Below are 23,290 nucleotides of genomic sequence, written 5' to 3'. Positions count from 1 at the left end.
GACGCGGGTAGAAGGGTTTTTAAAGGAAAGTACACTGTTCTGTAGAGTTTTACTAGCATGTCACACCCCATATGTTGGCAGCGTATTGAGTTGAGAGAACCATGTGAAACTGGGCAAGCGAGTAGAAGCCGTTTTGGGCGTGAAGTTGCACGCGTTGGCATCTTGGATAGTTTTAGTGGGACTGTTCTGGAAGTTCGTCAGGACAGGTCCTATAGCGCTGACTCTAGGGAAAATAAAGTCTAGGTCGCAGGCAAGGCACAAGGACCTAATTTCTCCGAGCCCTGTGTTGCACTTTGCGTTGCAACCACGAACAAAAATAAAGAAATAAATATGCGCCGAGATCACACGCTGCGCCCGGATCCCGGACAGCAGCGCCGAGATCACAGTTGCCGCACCGGTGCACAGAGGCGGGTTACCGGGAGTCTCGCAGAGGCCGCCGCTCCCAGTTGCACTGGCGGCTGCAGGTGTAGGTTAGGAAGCACCAGAGCTGTAGTTGCGGCTGGCGGGGTTCCGGTCCGAGGGATGCCCAGATGTAAAGGAGCATCAGAATGGTAGCTTGAGCCGGAGCCATAGCTTGAAGTGAAGTCTTGTACTTCGGGGGGACACCAGACCTCACAGGCCAGTTTTCGAATCCCACCAAGGCTGAAAAGGTAGCCACAGGCAGAATAGTTGGGAGGGCATATGTCTTGTGTGTATTAGAGATGTATAATGTGGCCTGTGTATTAACTAATTAAACATTTTACTTAAACACTTCTGCATTTAGACTGCGGTTACATAAACAATGTCAGCCTGTCATTTATTTTATGGGTTCTGATGTTTTCCTTACTTTGCAAATTTGGTTGCAGTGCTTCTTACTCTCCTGTTTGTGGATTGGGTGTTCCCTCCATGATCACGCCCACAGTTGCCAGATCTCTGATTTATTCTTATCAAGTAGAGCTGCTTCCCTGCCCCCTCGGTTTTGTGTGTGCCTCTGTTGCCTGCTTGCGACCCGGTTTGGTGTGTGCCTCTGTTGCCTGATTGTGACCCGGTTTTGTGTGTGCCTCTGTTGCCTGCTTGTGACCCGGTTTTGTGTGTGCCTCTGTTCCCTTCTTGTGATCCAGTTTTGTGTGGGTGCAAATGCAATAGGTGTCGCATTTGCGAGAGATTAGGCTATTGGCTTTGTAAATGACAATGCCATTTATTTAGGTTTTCAAAGCCAACACATAAATAAAAATGTTGTCATTTACAATGCCAATAGCTTTAACTTTTTCAAAGGCGAAACCGTTGCATTGTAAATGCTTGTTTACTGTTCCCACCATTGCCATGCCATGAGGGATCACATAAAGCATGGCACTAGCAGTCCATTATCACTGCTGCCCCAGGATCTAAAGCACAAGTTCAGTTTTATTATCCACATTGTTCCCAAGCATGGAAATCATCATTGCCAGGTCAATATTTTTTGTTAACTCTAAGTAAGTACAGTCCCATTATAAATCAATCAATCCATATATATTTTTAAATCTCGGGTGTCACCCAACAGGGTATCCAGGTGCTTGCATGTCCCTGAGGCTCATTTGAACAGTCAGGTCTTGATGGGAAAGAAAGGAGAAAGCAGTGACAACGAGGGAAAAGGAGGAGAATACACTCAAAAATGGTAAAAAAGCAAGGACAAAGCAGTGAAAACGAGGGAAAAGCAAATAGAAGGCACTCAAAAAACAAGGGAAAAATAAGGAGAAAACAGTGAAAACGAGGGAAAAGCAAATAGATAGCACACAAAAAACAGAGGACGAAGCAAGGAGAAAGCAGTGAAAATGAATGAAAAGCGAAGAGAAGGCACTCAAAAAATGGGAATAAAGCAAGGCCAAAGCAGCGAAAACGAGGGACAAGCAAAGAGAAGGCACTCAAAAAACAAGGGAAAAAGCAAGGAGAAAGCAGTGAAAATTTGGAAAAAACAAGGAGAAGGCACTAGAAAACAGGGGAAGAAGCAAGAGAAAGCAGTGAATATTAGTGAAATGTAAGCAGAAGGCACTCAAAATGGTAGAGAAAAGCAAGGGGAAGACAGGAGCAAGAGCGATGAAGTAGTATGGGAGAGCTGGGCCTGGGGCCTGCTCAATGGGGTCATGCTGCGGCCTCCATTAAGTAAGTCCTGGGAGGAGGGAGGGACACTGAGAGGCGGTGGGCAGGGCTAGGCGGGAGAAGGGAAAAAATGTGAGGCCGCCAGGAGTGGAAATGAGGTAAAACACAGAGAAAGCAGTAAAAACTAGGGAAACGCAAAGAGAAGTACTTAAAAATCCAGGGGAAAAGCAAGGAGAAGGCACTCAGAAAACGAGAGACAAAGCAAGGAGAAAGGAGTGAAGACAAGGGAAAAGCAAGGATAAGGCACTCAAAAATTGGGGGGAAAAGCAAGTAGAAGACAGCAGTAAGAGCAATGCAGCAGCACAGGGAGAGCTGGGCCTGGTTGCAGTGCTTCTTACTCTCCTGTTTGTGGATTGGGTGTTCCCTCCATGATCACGCCCACAGTTGCCAGATCTCTGATTTATTCTTATCAAGTAGAGCTGCTTCCCTGCCCCCTCGGTTTTGTGTGTGCCTCTGTTGCCTGCTTGTGACCCGGTTTTGTGTGTGCCTCTGTTGCCTGCTTGTGACCCGGTTTTGTGTGTGCCTCTGTTCCCTTCTTGTGATCCAGTTTTGTGTGGGTGCAAATGCAATAGGTGTCGCATTTGCGAGAGATTAGGCTATTGGCTTTGTAAATGACAATGCCATTTATTTAGGTTTTCAAAGCCAACACATAAATAAAAATGTTGTCATTTACAATGCCAATAGCTTTAACTTTTTCAAAGGCGAAACCGTTGCATTGTAAATGCTTGTTTACTGTTCCCACCATTGCCATGCCATGAGGGATCACATAAAGCATGGCACTAGCAGTCCATTATCACTGCTGCCCCAGGATCTAAAGCACAAGTTCAGTTTTATTATCCACATTGTTCCCAAGCATGGAAATCACCATTGCCAGGTCAATATTTTTCGTTAACTCTAAGTAAGTACAGTCCCATTATAAATCAATCAATCAATATATATTTTTAAATCTCGGGTGTCACCCAACAGGGTATCCAGGTGCTTGCATGTCCCTGAGGCTCATTTGAACAGTCAGGTCTTGATGGGAAAGAAAGGAGAAAGCAGTGACAACGAGGGAAAAGGAGGAGAATACACTCAAAAAATGGTAAAAAAGCAAGGACAAAGCAGTGAAAACGAGGGAAAAGCAAATAGAAGGCACTCAAAAAACAAGGGAAAAATAAGGAGAAAACAGTGAAAACGAGGGAAAAGCAAATAGATAGCACACAAAAAAGCAAGTAGAAGACAGCAGTAAGAGCAATGCAGCAGCACAGGGAGAGCTGGGCCTGGAAAGCATGGCTAATCACCCGACAGGGTATACAGGCGCTTGCAGGACGCGGAGGCGAATATTACCATTCTAGCATTCACATTGTCCTGTATCTACCATCCCACGGGATGCTCAGGCCAGTATCCGCATTGCCCCAGTGTTGAAGGTCTATTTCCATATCTTCAGCCTCCATATCGATTTTGTACATGACGTCAAATTTTAGAACGGGTTTCCTCTACACTGGTTCCTTAGCCTTCCCCTCCCATCTATCCACTCACACCTTTACTGCCTTCCTCCTGTGTTGAGGTGAACTTGCCACAACTGGACCCTGGCGATGCCGGTCGTGGGAGTGCTGCCGGGCGGTGATGTGGGGATGGGGAGGGACAGAGTGGGGGGTAGTAAACTATGAATTCCGGGCGATTACAGGTAAGTAGACATACAAATAAATAAAATGAATTTCGCTGCGCACACTGCATCAAATTTGGCGATGAACTCCCATGACCGACCACTACTGCTTTCTATATATTACTGTGGGTCTTTATTATTAACCCCTCCCATGCTGATGATGTGCTCAGCTCATCATCAGCCACGGTGCTCGTGTGCTGATGACGAGCTGAGCTCGTCATGGCCGTTAGAACGCTCACACGCGGGGATAATTCCCCTGCTGTGCTGAGCGTTCTAAGGAACAGGCGTGGCTCAGCTCGTCATCAGCACATGAGCACTGTGGCTGATGACGAGTTGAGCTCGTCATCAGCACCGGGGCGCTGTGCGCGCCCCCCCGCCCCCCAGCACAGCGGGGGAATTACCCCCGCAGAGAAGGGGTTAAAGGGGCCATCTGATGTCACAATAGCTCTGAAACCCCAAGCAGACGTCATGGAATCGCCGCAATATCCTAATTTGGAACTCGCTTCCTCCTAGCCTTCGCACCACCAGCTCTTTCCGCATCTTCAAACTAACCTTAAAACTCTTCTCTTCCAAAGACACTTTAATCAATAATTTTCCTAGCCTAGTTTCCCTCCAGGCGCATGCCCTCACATCTCTTGGTGTGACTCTTGACTGTTTCATGGGAGTATTTAAAAATAAATAAAAAACTGTGTACATGTAACTTGTAAATATGTAACCCTCACCATGAGTTACTTCTCTTAGTCATATTGTTGATCGCCTCTACCATGTAACTTGGATTTTATGCAATGTACTTCGCTCTATTGTAAAGCACTCTGACACCTCTGGGTGAAGTGTGCACTAAATACAAAATGCATACATAAATCTTAGAATGCCTTTTGTTGGTGGTTGTTAGCTATGCTGGATTGGGCGATGAGAACTGAGGTTTAACTCCACAGTGGAGGAGGCAGGAGCACTGTGAAGCTACCCTGAGGCTGGTGCTTGGCATCCATGTCCATGCCTTTGCTCTACCGGCTGGAGTCTTGCAATGACACAAGCACACACTTCTCACTGGCTGCTGTTCCCAGAGAGCATTATTGCCAAATGTTTTGACATCGAAAAAGAAACCCAGTGAAGGCCTCCAACTGAGTAATCAGAGAAATATGTGTTTTGCAAATAACCCAATGTAATAATATAGCTAGGCATAAAGTGGCAGATAAACAAACTTTTAGTGCATCACTGTCACCAAAGTTACTGCGCTAGGAGGAGAAAGCAGCGCAGAGCTAAGTTTACTAATAATGGCCTGGCTTTTGTCTTATCCTGTGCATGCACACAAACAGACACACACACCTTTGCACCACAGTGCAGAGGTGAGAGCATGATGTGTAGCATAGATTTTGGTTTGGAAGTCTACTTCCCATGCCTAGACAAACTTCAAAACATTTCACACATTTGACGTGTGCTGTACAGTGCAACACACATACAATGCGTGAAATAGCAGGATAAATAAAAAAAGATTTTTCCAACTTAGTAGTGCCTGCCTCAAGGAGGCGTAATTTTTGCAAAACCTGGTCAAGCAATTTTCGTAGGTAGAGTTTTGTGTCAAAAATCAGGGATGTTTGCGCTTGTATGACCAAGATTCAACCATGAAACACCCCCTAGACTCAAGGTAGTGCAAAGCAGAACAAAGTGCGATTTGCGCCAACAAAGAACACTTTCCGGCACAAAAAAAGCTTCATGTTGGAAATGAAATACCCTATCAAAAATGTGTGCCACTTTATATCACTCTACAGTGGCACAAAGTCTTGATAACTGTGCGCCAAAGACCCCTGCAGCTCTAATATCATAACTAAAATGATTGCAGTTTCACTAGGCTGTTTCTCAGGACTGCAACCCAACGCCCTGGTATATTTCAGCCTCCAGTGTCACAGTTAGGGCTGCCAGAATTCTGCTGCAATAGAAGATCAGATCATGTGAAAGGACTCATTAAACTTAGGGGCAAGAAAGACCAACATATGCTGCATTATGTGGCACATTTGGTGGCAATGTTTTTTTGCTCTTCGTCATTTTAACAATCCATCTGGAAAATGTCTCCTCTCATTTGGATCAGTTTAATTCCTTAATACAGCAAACAGTTACTTAAAGTGGCCAGTAAACACTTGCAAATGGTTTGCCACTGCACTGCACCATGTGTTGCACTTTTTTTGCTCACTTTTGAACCCTTTGAGGTGGAAATATTTATTTGTTGACATTTTCACATTATACAACATATGGTGAATTATATGGGATGAATCTATAATCATGCAGAAAGGGATGTGGCTGCAGAATCAACTAATTCCAGTAGCCCTGTTCTTAGTACATCATGCAACAGTTGTGTGGGTCAACTACCGATTTGGGTAGAGTAGCACCAAGATGGCGGTTTAGGACGTGCGGCAGCAGAAACTCCAGGGAACCCCTCCAGCCTCTTTGAGTTCCATCTGGCTGCACTAACTACTCACACTCAGTACCATTGACTCTCACTAGGTAGCCACGTGCAGCAAGTTTCCCCGAGCGGGGAAATAATGATTAATGGTGAAAACAAAAGATCTTCAACAGTCCCTGGGACTACCAGTGCATGATGCATGCGGGGAAAGGGCAGAGGAGAGATGGCGAATTTGTCTGGTCTTACGCAGGGGCGCCGGTGATATACCAGGTTCACACACAGTGCACTCCCAGAAGGACTTGACTACTATTAGAAACAGGAAGTGAACCTTTAACATAATTGGGTTCAAACAAGATTTTTCATTATTGATGTTCAGCTGGAGTAGGAAGAGGAAGGGAAAAGGGAAGTCAGGGGGTTCGATTCAGTGCCACAAAAGAGGTCCACAGTATTTAAGCCTAGAGTAGTCAAATCCATCATTAAATAGGAGGGACAATGCAGGTAGAGCTTCTATAAAGAAATACATCTGTGGATAGCTCCCAATCAGGAAACAGATTACAGCCATGTCGATTAATTGGATAGGATTGAATGTCCCATCTAAAAGAGTTTGACTACTACAAATTCTGAAGAGATAGAACTGAGGCATCAATTTTATACAGGAAACCGGTGGCTGAGTTCACGCTTCCTTCCTTTTCAGCAGCTTAAATTAAATCAAAGGGTGTGAGCATCTTAATGGGACAACATGCAGGTTTCACCTTGATTGATGCACATAATGATAGGGAATCTGTTGGCTTATACTTAATTTGAACTTCAAAGGCAGATGGTTATTTTTGGAAGTAGTCTTTGTGCCCCAAGAAAATACTCAAGGTAGCTTCAGACCGCCTGATGCTTGGAGGTGAGTGGAGCCTTGTAATGGTGGGTGAGCTGCACGGTTCCAGCAAATGAGTAAGGGGCTTGATAGCCCTTTCATCAGAGGGGGACAGATGGATGACAGGCACCGGGCTAGTGGATGCATGGCGACAGGCCCACCCGGGCGAAGGGGATGATTCGTATGACTCGGCCTCCCATACACCTTATGCAAGATTAGACATATAAATGGTGCACAAGGAACTAATAGAAAATACATGCACTGTGGGACATGCGCATATCATTCTGTCACACCTTGCACCACCAACAGGAGCTTTAACCTGTGATAAGGCAGTAGGGAGACGGTCCCCATCCTAATGTTTTCATGACTATTTACCAAAGAAAACAGCCAGGGAGGAGATACAGAAACAAATAAAGAAATACATAACACATAATGGCTAGAGACATTGTCCCCTCCCAGAGGTTTGAGATGCTGTGCAGGTAGTAATGTGAGGAACCTGCTTAGCAAAGAAATCCTGGGTCAATAAAATGTGTAATTGGCTAAATTATCTACACACAAACTGCAGATATTAAAGTGCAGCACACAAAGGCCTTTTTATAAAAAACTTAAAGACAAGTACTGAGTGTAAGTAGTCCTTGCCGCCAGCTGGAACTAAAAAGGCAGAGCATGCCCTGGCAAAAGTGCAACAAAAATACTATGCGGACGGAAATAAAGCAGATAGGCTTTTGAAGCAGCTGGTCCGCCTTTCACTGTGCTTGCGACAACTGGCCAGCACTTCAAAGAGGGGCAGAGATATCCCTGCAGGTGGGTGCAGTGAGTCTTCTGCAGGGAGATGTTTGATGGGTCCAAAGAACCCCATTTCCTACCTCCCAAAGGGCGTTCTGAGATGCACACCGACTCTCTGCTTCCTCTTTATGTACAGGTAATGCAACACCTGTCGAGCTTTCTTGACTTTGCACCTGATCCTATAATACAGCACAAGTGCTGAGGCAAAGTGTTTCCTCATCTTCGAGGGTCCGGGATACAGTGCCATGCCAATGAGAGAACGCCCCCTTGAGATCGCCCCAACTCTGCATGTGCACCGGCGTGATCTGTATTCCCAATGGCGGCTCCTCCGCTATTGCTTCCTGCTGCTTTGCGTGCGAGCCGGTGGTTATTTGGGCTTTCTGCTCTGCTCTCGGAGCAGGGCAGGGGAGGAATGGTTTGCCCACCCCTAAGTGCGCAATGACTGTTTTGTTGGCCCTCTCGGCCGCCCAAACCAGTCATGCACTCTTTCTCCGTTCTCCATGCAGGCTGCATTACAGCCTGCATGGAGAACAAGCCCAGGCCCCCATTCCCTAGTTGAGTGTCCAGGGGATAAGAGCCTGGGCAGCTGGGTGCCTACCAATCACAATGCTATTGGTCAGTGGGGCCTGGCCGTGCTTCCGTCCCAAACGGATAAGAGCGTGAGCGGAGACGCGGGACCCGGCCCAACCGTAAGTTCATTTATTTATTTATTTTATGTTTTTTAAGAAAAAGATGCTCGAACCTGCACGGCCCCGCCCACGAGACCCCCCCACGTACATCTCGCCACCTGCTCGGCTTTCCACCCGCGAGCCATGCCGGCCGTCGCTGTCTATTACAGAAAGTGGGTGCACACCCCCATTGTGCCACTGGGGCACTTTGTGTAATATGACCCTGTAGTACTACTGTCCGTACCCATAAACTCTCTTGTTAATTGTCCCCATGAGCTCTGCACACAGGCACCTGTGCCAATCTGAACTGGCCAAGGTGAATGGAAGTGTTGAAGGTGGCTTGCCTTTGGGAATGCCATGCTCTCTTAAATTTGCTCAGAATTCTCTGCCTTTTTCCACAAATTCCCCTTTTGCCCTTTTCTATATGTGTATCTTCTGATGCATTTCCACAAACTCCCTTTATGGATCGGAGCGTTTCATGGAGCTGCAGTGATAACATTGTTCGAGCATAGTTCAAGCAGGCATATAAACTCTCATCATGAACCTGACCTCTGGTGTCCGTCATACACAATCTGCTGAACTCTACTCTGGTGTTGTAACAGGAACCCCTTCTGCCCTTACAGGGCTAGGCCTCTGCCCCTTCTAAGTTAGGGTGACCAACCGTCCGTAAATTTCACGGACAGTCCGTAATTTCGGCCGTCTGTCCGTTGTCCGTGAAGGATTCTTTAACGGACGCCATTTGTCCGTAATTTTAACCGGGCACCGGTCCCACCACCCTAACGCCAGCACAGCTTGCACCTCCCTTCTGGACTACGATGCTGCACCAAAGCTCCTCAGATACCCCGCAGCATTGGAGAGGCACAGCGGGATGGCAACCCTCACACCTCCAGCCCTTGATGAGCTGTTAAGAGGTGCTTCGAAGGTGACGGAGAGGGAGGGGCTGCAGTTTCAGGAGCAGGGGCATCTATTCAGATGCAGACAGCCCTGAATGCGTCGGTCTCTGCAATTTAGAGGGGGGCTCACACATTCCATTTCTACCCAGGGCCCCAAACATCCTAGAACCGGTCCTGATTACACCGGTCACAGAGCTTAAATACTGTCACTAAATTGTAAGCAAACCTTGGTTCTTCAAACATGCAGTCTATAATGTAATAAAATAAAGAAATGGCACAATCGCACCCACACTGATTAAGAAAGTGTGGAGGACAATCAGTTAAATCAGTTCTCTGGGAGTATCTCCTGTAAGTACTGTACATCACAGTGGGGGGTGGCATTTTGGACAGAGACCCTGTCTTCTCGTTGTCTTGTGCAGGAGGGGGCGAGGAGCCCAAGATGATACTAGAATACTGCATGCCCACCCTGGTGGATCCTGTTCCTTCTCCTGTGATGGCTCCTGCTCTCCCCTCAGTGATGGCTCCTGTCCCCCATGTGTTGGCTCCAGTCCACCCCCCGCCTGTGATGACTCTTGTCCCCCCCTCCTTCCCCCCTTGTGGTGGATCCTGTCTCCGCCCTGGGTGGCTTCTGTCCCAGTCCTGGAACGGCTCCTGCAGCAAGCTCTTCTCAAAAGGGCTCAGCTCAAAATTAATATGAAAAGGTGGGCGAGTGAGTAAGTGAAGGGATGGGTGAATGGCTGGATGAATTAGTGAAAGGGTGAATGGATGAATGACAGATTGAATAAATGGATAATGAGAGAGGATGGATGGATGGATGGATGGATTGCTGAGTGAGGGGAAGGATGGATGAGAGAAAATGTAAATAGCTGGATGTATGGGTGGAAGGGTACCTGGATGATGGATGAGGGGATGGATGGATGAGGGGATGGATGGGTGAGGGGATGGATGGATGAGGGGAAGGATGGATGGATGGATGGATGGATGGATGAGGGTAAGGATGGATGGATGAGGGTAAGGATGGATGGATGAGGGGAAGGATGGGTGGATGAGGGGATGGATGGATGGATGGATGAGTGGATGGATGGATGGATGAGGGGATGGATGGATGGATGAGGGGATGGATGAGGGGAAGGATGGATGGATGGATGAGGGGAAGGATGGATGGATGGATGAATGAATGGATGGAAGGATGAATGAGGGGAAGGATGAATGAGGGGAAGGATGGATGAGGGGAAGGATGGATGGATGAGGGGATGGGTGGGTGAAAGAATTAATGGATGAAAGGATGGATGGATGATGAGGGGAAGGATAGATAGATAGATAGATGGATGGATGATGAGGGGAAGGATGGATGGATGAGGGGATGGATGAGGGGATGGATGGATGAGGGAAGGATGGATGGATGAGGGGAAGGATGGATGGATGGATGAGGGGGAGGATGGATGGATGGATGAGGGGGAGGATGGATGGATGGACGAGGGGGAGGATGGATGGATGAGGGGAAGGATGGATGAGGGGAAGGATGGATGAGGGGAAGGATGGATGGATGAGGGGAATGATGGATGAGGGGATGGATGGATGGATGGGTGGGTGAAAGGATGGATGGATGATGAGGGGATGGAAGGATGGATGGATGGATGGATGATGAGGGAATGGATGGATGATGAGGGGATGGGTGAAAGGATGGATGGATGATGAGGGAAAGGATGGATGATGAGGGGAAGGAAGGATGGATGATGAGGGGAAGGATGGATGGATGATGGGTGGGTGGATCGATGGATGGATGATGAGTGGGTCGGTGGATGGTGGGTGGGTAAAAGGATGGATGAGTGGATTGGAGGGTGGGTGAAAGGATGGATGAGTGGGTAGGTGGATGGATGGATGGGTGGATCAGGCATCTAACAGATATTTTCTGAAAGCAAGACTGGTGGTGATCATCAGGCAGGGTGGATGTGTTGCAATACAAGCTAGGCTGTTGACCTCAATAACCTCTCTCCACCCATGGCTCTAAGCTAAACAGAGGAAGGGGTGGGGAGGGCTGTAGATGAACATTGTATCTGAAACTTCCTGGCTCCTCCCTTCAGCCATGAGTCACCTGTGCAGCGTATGATGAACACGCGCAGCACGTAAGGGCAGCTTCAGTTCCTGTGGTGAAGTGCGTAGTGGGCGAAGTGGCGAGATGCACTTTTACCACCTTCATGAAGCTCTATAGAAACATAGCAACTTTGTGTCGTTTGCCAGTTTTTTTGTTTATATTAACTATATCCTTACTTAATGCTAAGACATGTTTCTGCAGGAGATATACTTTGCAGAAGCCAATGTTCTACTCGGTGCCTTGTGCATTGAAAAGGTTGCAAACCTCAGCCTCTCAGAGTAAAGATTCTGCATGTGTTTTGCAGCTTGAAAGTTATGAAGTAAGTTGCGTGAACTGCACTCCAGGATTCGCAGCGGATTTGGCTGATTGCCAGTAACTTGAAAATGCTAAACTAGTAGGTGCGCAGAAAAATGTTTTGTTTACTCAGGGGAAAATAGTGAAACTTCCCCAAACTTTGCAGAAGGCGAAATTCGAACCACCACAACATTCGGCAGGTGTACAAAAAAAACTTTCTATGTTTCAAATAAGAAGCAATTTGTAAAAGCCCATCAGTGACCTTCATGAAGCAGGAAGGTCAAACAGCAATGACAGCCCCTTAGCAAGCAACCAGCTGTCCACAGTTCAATATCCTATTCCATAACCTCACCTCTCAGCCTTCCATCTCTCAGCCTTGCATTGCACCAGTTTTGCTCTACAGTCCAACCAGACACCTCTGGCACTGGATAATATTAGGGTGATCAGGTTTTGAGGAAGCAAAATCCGGGCCAGGTCAGACATAAAAGTAGGACTAAAGAATTTTGTGTTTCTTTTATGTCATGTGTGTGTGTATTTATTTTATCATGTGTGTGTGTCTTTTATGGTATGTGTGTTTCTTTTATGTTGTGTGTGTGTGTTTGTGTGTTTGTAATATTAACGACCTCCTCCTGTGCTGCCTGAGAGAAGAGCATAGTTCAGTGGTGTAGCTAGGGGGGCTGAAGTAGGTGGACCGCCCCATGCGGCATGAGTTTTGGGAATCGCCAGCTTCCCCTCAACAATCCCCTCCGCGCGTACCTGTGGCCGACGCGTCCTCATGAATAGCCAGCACTCCTTTCCTCTCCGTTCTTCAATCAGGCCGCTGCGAGCGGCAAATGCAGGGGCCGACATGGGCGGCCTAAACTCTGGCATAGTTTCATTTCTGCTCTGCAGAATGTGACTTGACTTTTGTCCAGGGAACAAGTCATAAACAAAGAAGTGTGGGGACGCTGTCACCAGCAGTGACATCACGACAGGAAGTGACGTCAGAAAAGGTGCCGAGCTCCTCGGCCCAGAGAGGCCAAAGAGTGAAGTCCACCTGTTTGGCAGGGGGGGCGGCGCCCCCGGTAAAATAAGTGGGGGGACGCCGTCCACCCGTATGGTACCCCGACTCAAGCTCTTCTTTTGTCCTATAAACCGAGACATGTATTGAAAATTTGGAAAAGCTTCTGGTCGCTGCAACAGTCCTCTGAAAACCAGGACTGTCCGGGGAACTCTGGGACATCTGATCAACCTATGCATAAGACACGACCCATCTCCCTCCTTCCATACTTAACATGCTCTACAACCCATCCCCCACATCATAACCCAAGACTTCTGCTTCAGGGAAGAGGGGATTGCAAGTGATGCCAGTTTATTAGTTGTATGTAGACACTCCCCTAAAATTAATACACACTCCTAAAATAAACAAATAAAAAACTGCATTGCAAACCCCATCATTTTTATATTATTTAGAAGCAATATAAAACACTTTTAAAAACCTACCATGCTAATAGATTTAAGGGTCGTTGAAATGTGTTGAAAGGTGATAAGAAATAAATGCAATGTAGACAACTATTCTAGTGCAACAGGAGATGATTCACCCCCTCCCCCACACACACAAACATTATGGCACAACATATACATTTGTATATATTTTTTGTTAATTTTGAAATTTTGGTTTACATATTTTTTGCCCCTACATCTCTTCTACAGTGTATTTTTGTTTCGATTTTTTTTTTTTTTTACTACCGACCCTCGTATTTGCCAGCTCTTATCACAGTTTGATGCAGACGGGCGTGGTAAGTGTAGCCAGTGTACAGTGAGTCATGCCAGGAGGAGGGACCTGTTCACCATCACGTGGGGGCGAGAGAAGGGCGGGTACAAAACCACACTAAGGGTTTCAGAGATAACACTCATCCTGTCCTCGGAGTGATGAGATGCACTGGGGCTAAAGCTCTTTCTGTAACTCAGTCAATTAAATGAGTGTTGAATGTATTAGGGTCAGAAAGGGGGTAGTAAACTCTGGAATACGGCCGCACAGAGGTAGGTACACAAACAAAAAAATAAAACTAATTTTGTTGCGTGCGCTGCATCTCATTTGGCGATGCAGCGCGTGCGCAACAAAATTCATTTTATTTATTTGTTGGTGTACTTGCCTCTGTGCGGCCGTATTCTGGAGTTTACTGTAGAATTATTTAATTACACACACAGAAGAGTAGGAGGCACGTGGGTGAAGAAACAATATCCTTTATTGCTCTTGTACATATGCCATGATGCGTAGCGTCTAGAACGCTAACACTACATATCTCCCTTTTTTCCACAGGGCAGGAAACAGTTCTGTTATGGGTTCCCATTATTCAAAGTCTCGCAGGTGCAAGGGTCTGACCACCAATCTCCCCGCGCGGGTGCGTCTTACCGGAGTGGAGGTTCTTCTCAGCAACTCTGGGTCGGGGCTTTCTACCTTTCCTCTCACTTGCTCTTGTCCCTCACTCCCAGGCGTTGACTCCACTCTCTCCGATGTCTCTCTCTCCTTGGTTTCACTTGGTTCTCCCATGTCCCTTCTGATTTCATCATTTCCTCTGCCCATTTCTTCGGGCTCTTCTTCTCCACTTCTTGCTCCCTGTGCTGGATCAGGCCCATCACAGTTGTTCTCCTCCGGCCACTTGATTATCTTGTTGACTTTTGCCATGCGATCTTGGGACCACACCTTGCCGTCACTAAGGAGTGCTGCTCTGCTGTACACTTCCTCTACTTGTAGGGGTGGGCTGTATTTGCTCTCTCCTTTCTGCTTCAGGATAGCTTGTTTTACTCTCACCCACTCCCCTTTTTGCAACGACGAACTGCACACCTTCTTTCTTTGATTATAATGGTCAGTGTACACCTTCTGTGCCTTCTGCAAGTTGTGTTGAACTACCGCGGGTGACCATTTGCTGGTGATCGTTTTCTCTCTCCAGACCACATTGTTTTTGGTGAATGGGTGTCTCCCACGGAGAATCTGAAAGGGACTGTACCCCGTAGTGGTGGGGGTGATTCTGTATGCCCACAGCATTCTTTGGACCTCCGATTCCCAGTCCTTTCCTTGCATAATGGCGGCCTGAATGGAACCCATCAGCACACGGTTGAATCGTTCCACTTGTCCATTGCATGAGGGATGATACACTGCCGTGTGTTTAGACTTGATTCCATTTCTTGCCATGTATCTCTGCCACTTCTCGGACGTGAACTGGGGGCCATTATCTGTCAGGATTGTCCTTGGGATACCTTCCCTCAGAAACACGGAGGTGAGGAATTTGATTATGACTTCTGCGTCCATCGTATCATGTATGTGTACCTCAGGCCATTTGGAATATTTGTCCACCATCACACACAAATATTTGGCTGTTCCCTGCCCATCTAATATCGGCCCCAGGACGTCAACAGCTATGTCCTACCAAGGGTCATTGGGTTGCTCGAAGCGGCCCAAGGCGGGTCTCAACGGCTGGAGCACTTTGTCTGACTCTTGGCGTTGGTTGCAGTCTCTGACATGTCTTTCAATAGCAATGTCCATCCCTGGCCACCAGTACATCTGCTTCACGCGTGATTTGGTCTTCACGATCCCGAGATGACCTTCATGCATCTGGTTCAGCAATGTCTGGATCAGCTCCTGCGGGGGTATTACCTTATCCCCTCTGTACAGAAATGTTCCTGAATCACTCATGGACAGCTCCTCTCTCACCTCAAACAGTTTCCTCAGTTCTTCCTTTAGTTTTTTTTTCTCTGGCCAGCCATTGATTAAATGCCTCTTGGTCTCCTCCAATGTCACATCTTTTATGTAGGCTTGGGCCCATTCCTGTAAGCTTATCGCTTTCTCCACGTCTTCCATTGCTGCTTCCATTTCTTCTTTCTCTTCTGCGAGAGCCGGCGCCTCCTCCATGCTCGACGCCCTGCTAAGGTAGTCTGCCACTTTGTTGTGCGTGCCCGGGATGTACTCAACATCATAAGTGTACTCCAATAGCTTGAGTGACATCTTGGCAATCCGCGGGGTGGCTGTTGCGTGTCCACTTGAGGTTAGCACCTTGACTAAGGGCTTATGGTCAGTCTGTAGGCGGAACCTCGTGCCCCACAGGAACTGCCGGAATTTTCCCATGGCCCACACAACCGCCAACATTTCTTTCTCAATTACACTGAACTTCTGCTCAGTGGCTGATAGTGCCCTGGACGCGAAGCTGAGTGTTTCCACGGCGTTGTTCTCTCTTTGCTGAGCAAGGACCGCTCCCAGTCCTTTTTCACTGGCATCTGTGGTGAGGATGCTGGCTCCCTCTGGGTCGTAGCCCTGCAGTGGCACTGCTAGGCTTATCGCCTTCTTCAGCTCATCAAACTCCTCCTGAGCTGCGTTGTCCCAGTGAAAGGACGTCTTGTCTCTGATTAGTTGACGCAAGCTGTGAGTCTTCGTCGCGAAGTGAGGGACAAACTTGCTATAATACTCTGCCATCCCTAGGAATGACCGTACCTCCTCTTGGTTGATGGGGGGTCTGGCATCACAGATAGCTCTCACATTGTCTCTTTTGGGCGTGACCCCCTGTCCGCTAATCTCGTGTCCCAGGTAGGTGACAGATGGCATGCCAAATCGGCACTTCTCCCACTCCGCCGTGAGCCCTCTTTCTTGCAATACTCTCAGCACTTGGTCCAGTTTGTCGTCATGATCCTTGCGAACCATCCCCATTATCAGGATGTCGTCTTGGAAGTATTGGATGCCTCTGACATCCCTGAGTAGGCGATGCATGAGCAGACGCCAGGCCAAAGGGCATCCTGCGGAAACGGTAGCACCCGTAGGGGGTAATGAAGGATGTCAGGCTCCTGCTGGACGGGTGGAGTTCGATCTGGTGGTACGCCGATGTGAGATCGACGGTGGAGAACCACTGCACACCCCTGGTTTTTGCTAGCATCTCTTCAATCCTCGGGAGAGGAAACTTCTCCACCACCAAGCATTTATTGAGCTCGCGTAAATCCACGCAGAGGCGCACTTTCCCATTGGGCTTCTTGGCTACCACCAGGGGAGCCAACCACTCTGAGCTATCGATGGGTTCAATGATGCCCTGCTCTTCCAGTCGGGACAATTCTTGTTGGACCGCTTCTCTCACTGCGATCGGTATATTGCGAACCTTGTGGGACACGGGCTGGGAGTTTTCCTTGAGCACGATCTTATGCATGAATTTCTCCAGCTTGCCCACTTTGCCCCCGAAAACTCTGGGGTATTCCCTCCTCACTCTGTCCATATCGGGCCACTGCGGGTCTTCCGTAAGGAGGATTTGTTCTTTGCCTCCTGGGTCTAACTTGATTCCCAAGTCTCCTTGATCTCTCCACCCCAGAACAGAGGGTCCTCTCTCGGCTACATACAGCTTGCATGTCGCTTTTCTTCCTCGGAACTCGAACAGGAGGCTCCGGTACCCCACCATGGGGATCAGGTTTTCTGTGTACGATATCGGTCGGATGTCTGGCGGATTGAGATGTGACCCCAGGCTCGGACTGAAGTCCTCTTCCCACACCGATCTCTGTACAATGGAGTATGGAGACCCTGAGTCAATTGCTACTTTGATTTTCACTCCTCCTATCGTCATCTCCGCCCTCGGCTTGTCGGAGCGCCGAGCATTGACACTTAGGACCTGCTCTTCGATACACAGTACTTCGTCGTCTTCCCCCGACTCCTCTCCGGCGCCGCCATCTTGGGGTTGTTGAGCTATGTATTTTACTACAGTCCTTCTTTCCTTCTTGCGGCACACTTTCTCATAGTGGCCGATCAGACCACAAAACATACATTTCGCTCGAAAAGCTGGGCATCGTTTGTCCTGAGCTGAATGGTTGGCACTGCCACATCTGTAGCACGCTGATCCGGAGGCAGATAACTGTCTTCCAGCTTGTCCCGATTTTCCCGCCCATTTGCCGGGTGTGCGGTCGTTACTCGGCGCCATTTTGTACCTGTTCGGGGGTTCTGCGTCATCAATCTTGTTAACCATTGTCTTATGTGCACTTTCTTTCTTTGCAGCTTCTGCGCACCTCTTGGAGAGCTCCGCTTTCTTAACCATCGCAATTACTTCTTTTAGCGTGGCTTCTCCATGGGCCCATAGTTTGTCCTGCACGTTCTTGTTGGTAGTATGCATTACTATCTGGTCTTTGATGAAGTCCTCTTCCATGTTCCCATACTTGCACGTGGCCGCTAGTCTCTTCAAGGCCGCCACATAGTCGTCAACGGACTCTCCTTCCCCTTGTTTCCTTTGTTGGAAGTTGAACCGGTCAATGGAGACACATACTGCAGGGCGGTAATGGGCGTCTAAGTCTTCTAAGGCCTGTTTGAATGTGTCAGCGTCAACTGCTTGGAGCGGTGCAGACGCAATATTTTTGAACACTCGAATGCCCTCTGGGCCCAGGTTGTGTAGTAGTATTCGTCTCCGCCTCGCTGGAGTAAACTCATCGGTGGACTCGTCCTCCAGGGCTTCTAAGTAGTTGCCGAAATATTCCCTCCAGTCCTCCCACTTCATCTGTGGTTCTCCGGATCTGGGTAGGAACGGGATTGGGGCTGTGAGTGCCGACGCCTGGTTACTCATTTTGTTCCTCTCTTCAGGTCCCTCTTCTTGGGCCCTGGGACTGCCTGGCGCACTGTTCTCCCCTTCTTGACGCCTGGGGCTACCTGGAGCATTAGTGCTGTCTAATTGCGACTTCGCGGCGCTGGGTGCACTGCTCCCCGCTCCTTCGCGGGCGCCCTTCTCAGCCAGGTTCTACGAGGGGGGTGGTTCCGCTAGCCCACGGTGCACGTGCGCAGCTCGCTTGCTTCTCTGACCTGCAATGAGTTTCTTCCTTCTTCACGCCTCTGCCACGCTCTTCCTTTTGTTTATCTGCACTCTATTTGTCACCTTTTGTGCTGCAGGTGGATGGTGTGGGGAACCTTCACGTTCTAGTGCTCCCCGGGGCTTCCTCCTCCTCTGCTTCGTTACGTGCTGTTTCTTCTTGTTCGCCGTGGGAAGTATCCCACCCTCGTCGCCACTGTAGAATTATTTAATTACACACACAGAAGAGTAGGAGGCACGTGGGTGAAGAAACAATATCCTTTATTGCTCTTGTACATATGCCAGGAAGAGCGCCGGGCGTCTGCCGGGTATAGCGCAGCGCCGGCTAAATGAAACGCGCGAACAGCCGTTCGCGCATGCGCATTCCACCCGCTACGCATCAGGCGTGTTGCGTCACATGTCATGATGCGTAGCGTCTAGAACGCTAACACTACATTTACTACCCCCAACCTCGCCCTCCCCCACGTCAGCGCCCAGCAGCACTCCCATGACGGGCCACTACTGACCGGTTTGAACGTGCAAGGAATGGTGCAAGATTGTGTCCACAGGGTGGTCGAGGAGGCTTTCCTTAAAGACATGTCTTCTTTATTTCATATCTGCACGACACATGGGTAGGGTGACCATAATTTTAAAACCAAAAACCGGGACATTTCACAAAAATAGAAGAAGGACTACAATTTTAATTACAAGCGATGAGAGCAGTCTTCAGCAGAGAATTACAGAACAGGCAGTAAGAACATAGATAAAATGCAATTTTTAAGCCCAGTAGCTTGCCTGTTACTTAATTTGCTTACTTGAAACAACTGCTAACTATCCCTGCTTTGTAAAACATAAAAAACACCTCCCACCTATTCAGTCGACCCTCTCTAAAACCCGGGACATGAGCTAAATTTCATGAAATTTGCTAGGACAGCTGGTTAAAAACAGGGACCTTCATGGCAAAACGGGGACGCCTGGTCACCCTACACATGGGCCATGGGGGGGACCCCGAGCTGTTGGGTGGTGAGTGCCGGATCCTTGGCGCACCCATCGAGGGTGCTGGTCTCCTGGCTTTGACTGGTGCTGAGAGTTTCGGTTTCAAACCTGAGATGATCTTGGCTTTTGTCTTACACTTGCCTGAAGAGGTACTGAGCTGTGCTGAGGAAAAGGAAAACAATGTTCCCTTTGTCTATATGTAAACAGTAGATTCCACAGCTATTACACGGAAAGAAAGTTTCTAATAGGGAAACGAATGTTCCAAATCATTTAATAAAAAGGCCTGAGTGGTCAAAGAAAATAATTCTATCATTTAATTTCTTGATGCTAAGTTATGTTGTAGCAAAAACAGCAGAGCTGCAGCATGCAGTGAGCAGGTGCAACAGAGATAAATGCAGGGGCGGCTCCTCCGCAATGGCGGAGGCGCGTCGCACTACTGGCTCAGAGTCAGCAGGTGAAAAATAAAACGATATCTTAGTATCGTTTTATTTTTCATTTGACCGCTCTGAGCCAGCTTGTGCAGGGAGGGGCTGGGCTGGGGCATGGGAAGGGGGAGGAGTAGGGCTATGTGCTCTTTTAAGTGCGCATATGTGTTTGGCTGTCCGTCTCAGGCCGGCCAAACACACATGCCCACTTAGCCGGGCTGGAGAAACCCCACAGACTCCGTGTCCTGAGTGGAGCGCCTTTTCAGCCCGCTCAGGCCAATCTCTGTGCTGCTCTCATATGAAAGCAGCACGAGGATTGGATGGGAGTCGTGATGCTTTCCCAGGGATTCCTAGGGCAGCAACTGCAGCAGAGGAGCGCTAGGCATATGGTAGCAACAGGTAACTGTTTATTTTTATTATTAACCCCCCCATCGTACGCTCCCTCGGCGCGGTTCCCGCTGGCCCCGTCACCTCCCTCCAACGCCCTCTCTACCCGCCTCACCGGTACTTTTGTAGTGTCGGCCGCCACTTGATAAAAGTGTGGTAAACTGCACATGTGAAAAGCACAGCATTCCAATGAGGAGTTACGGAGGCACACAGGTAATAACAAACTGTTGCTAAATTGTCAATGTTTCGACCGCATATCAGTCGGTGCTGGGTCAGGCACCATTACTTTCTAAATCCGAATAATATACCTCGCTTCATATCCATACATTAGAAGATATTGCAGGGGATAGAATAGCCACCAAGTGATACAGCAATCCATACACTACAAAACAAGCATTGGTAAAGCCATAAGGTTTCACCTTTGCAGCATCTATTGGCTTTGTCAAGAAAAATTTAAACAAGTTGCAACGTAGTATGTGCTGCTCTGCAACATGGCTTAAAGTAATAAAAAAAAGGCCACGTCATAGCACTGTTCTTCTCTTTAAGCCATGTTTCACAACAGCCTGTGCTGCTGTGCAATCTGTGTAAAAATAGCACTGGGGCAAGCAACATGAGGGAGGGAGGGCGGGAGATGGAAAATAAACGCTGACAGAGGAAGTGTGCACTAGGTGGGGGAATAAAACATGGATATCGGGAGGCGGTGAGTGGGTGGGAAAAAAGGCATGGGCAGCATAGCAAGGGTGGGAAATAAAGCACAGACAGTAGGAGAGGAGTGGTTGGGTTATAAATAAAGCAGGGGTAGGTGGGGTAAATAAAGCATGATCAGTGAGAGGAGACTGGATGGGTGGTAAATAATGCATGAATAGGTGGAGGAGGGTCTGGGGTGAGAAAGCAAGCACGGGCAGATAGTGGGGGTTGCAATGCAACTACAGACAGCGGGAGGAGGGGGGTTGGGAAAGCAACAACGGACTGTGAAATGAGGACAGGGTTGAAGGAGAGGGACTGCAGGGACGTGACTAAGAGTCCATGTAAAAAGTTTTTTAAAAAGGAGCACCTGAAGGAGCAACAGCAAGTGGAAAGGCACCGCCCATAGACAAGTCACACACAAAGCCCCAGGAGAAAGCCAAGGCGAGTAGGAGGCTCTGACCAATAAGAGACAAGGTTATGAGAGTGATGCCGGAGCAAACTAACGCCAAACAATGGTAAGTAGGGGACGGGCTCTAACAAAGGGATGTATGACGTTACAACGCATACTTTTACAACGCCTACCTTTACAACGCATTTTTTACACCGCAACATCCATTACAACGCACACCATTACAACGCGTGCCATTACAACGAATTCTTTAAAACTACCTTTACAACGCATTCCACTACAACGCATACTACATTTACAACGCATACCATTACAACGCATTACATTGCATTGCATGTAAGGTAAGTGTTGGATAGTCTAGGGGTAAAAATTACTATTCTAACTCCAGGGGGTGCAACAGTAGGGTAAGTGTTGGATAGTGTAAGGGTACTATGTGTTGTAATACTATGCGTTGTAATGGTATGCGTTGTAATGACTGCGTTGTAATGGCATGCGTTATAGTGGTGTGCGTTGTAGTGTCATGCGTTGTAATGACTGCGTTGTAAATGCATGCGTTGTAATGGATGTTGCGGTGTAAAAGTTTCGTTGTAATGGTAGTGCGTTGTAAAAGTTGCATTGTAAAGGTTGTATACCCTAACAAAGCCTCGGGAGAAAACCAAGGCAAGGAGGAGGCTCTGACCAATAAGAAGCAACATATGAGAGTGATGCTGAAGTCAACTAATGGTAAGTAAGGCCTGGGCTCAAAGCTAGTTTAATAACATTTTTATTTTTACAAGATATTTAACAGTCACAGCGCAAGCATTGTGCAAGTGAAACCTAAAGATGCATGTCTCTACAACTCAAACCTACCTCGAACAAACAAGTCAAGCAATGATCCTAAAATTGACCATTTGCATTGAGAAATCACTCCAGATCATGTGAATAAATGATTGTGCAAACCTGCATTGCAGGAACAATCGCAACAGGCATGGCAATACCACTCACAGACAGGGTGATATGTAGCATTCTGAAGGATATGGGTGAAAAGATCATCCATCTTGAATAATGCTGTAAAACTGCCAATAAAAGAGAGGTGCAACTGTCTGGGACCTAATTATAAGCCAAAAAGCCACCAATGGACGGAGATTTGCCCTAGGCTTCTGTGAACTGTCCATCTCTGTGAATAAAAGCTGGGGTTGGCCTAGTTCAGTGATCCCTTCCTCCCCGCTGGGAGTTGGCCAAGGCTCTTCTGAAGCTCTGCGTGCCTTCTGCTACTGACCTCGTCCAGCGTGGAAGCCCCAGACAGGCAGGGATCCCTGCCCTGCTGAACAGATCCCTGAGCCTGCTACAATCCTTACCATGAGCTGGTGATGGGCTGCCCAAAAGCCAGGTTCTTAAGACACTGATGTTTGTGAACATCTCTGAGCCATTTGTATCCTGCGCCAGTGAAGGAAGCTGGCTGTCGCTGAGGGCGACCCCTGCGTATGTAGTTGAGCTGGTATTTGCTCAGCTTGGGGACCACACCAGTCTTCAGACCAGCTTTTATTATGGTATCTGCTTCTTTGTTGCTCCCGTTGACCAGCCAGCAGCAGTGCTCAAGCATCTGGTTGGTTAGCCAGCTGGCTGGATCCTGCGACCGTTGTGGTCCATCCTGTGTGCTGCAGGCTGTTGCCCCTGTGTCCCTCTGGTACGCCTGAGGTCAGTGTACTTGTATCGTACCCCGGTGTACCCACACAAACTCCGAGACACAGTACTCTTTCCTTGCAGGCATCCTTTGCACTGTTGATGCTGTTTTGTCTGATTTTTTCTGCTCTATTTATGTGTTTGCAAATGTCTCAGTTTGGGAACACCGCATAACTGAAGGGACAA

This window comes from Lissotriton helveticus, chromosome 2_1 (assembly GCF_964261635.1).
Source record: "Lissotriton helveticus chromosome 2_1, aLisHel1.1, whole genome shotgun sequence".
In the NCBI taxonomy this organism is placed as follows: domain Eukaryota; kingdom Metazoa; phylum Chordata; class Amphibia; order Caudata; family Salamandridae; genus Lissotriton; species Lissotriton helveticus.
Note: the sequence above shows the minus strand (reverse complement) of the source record.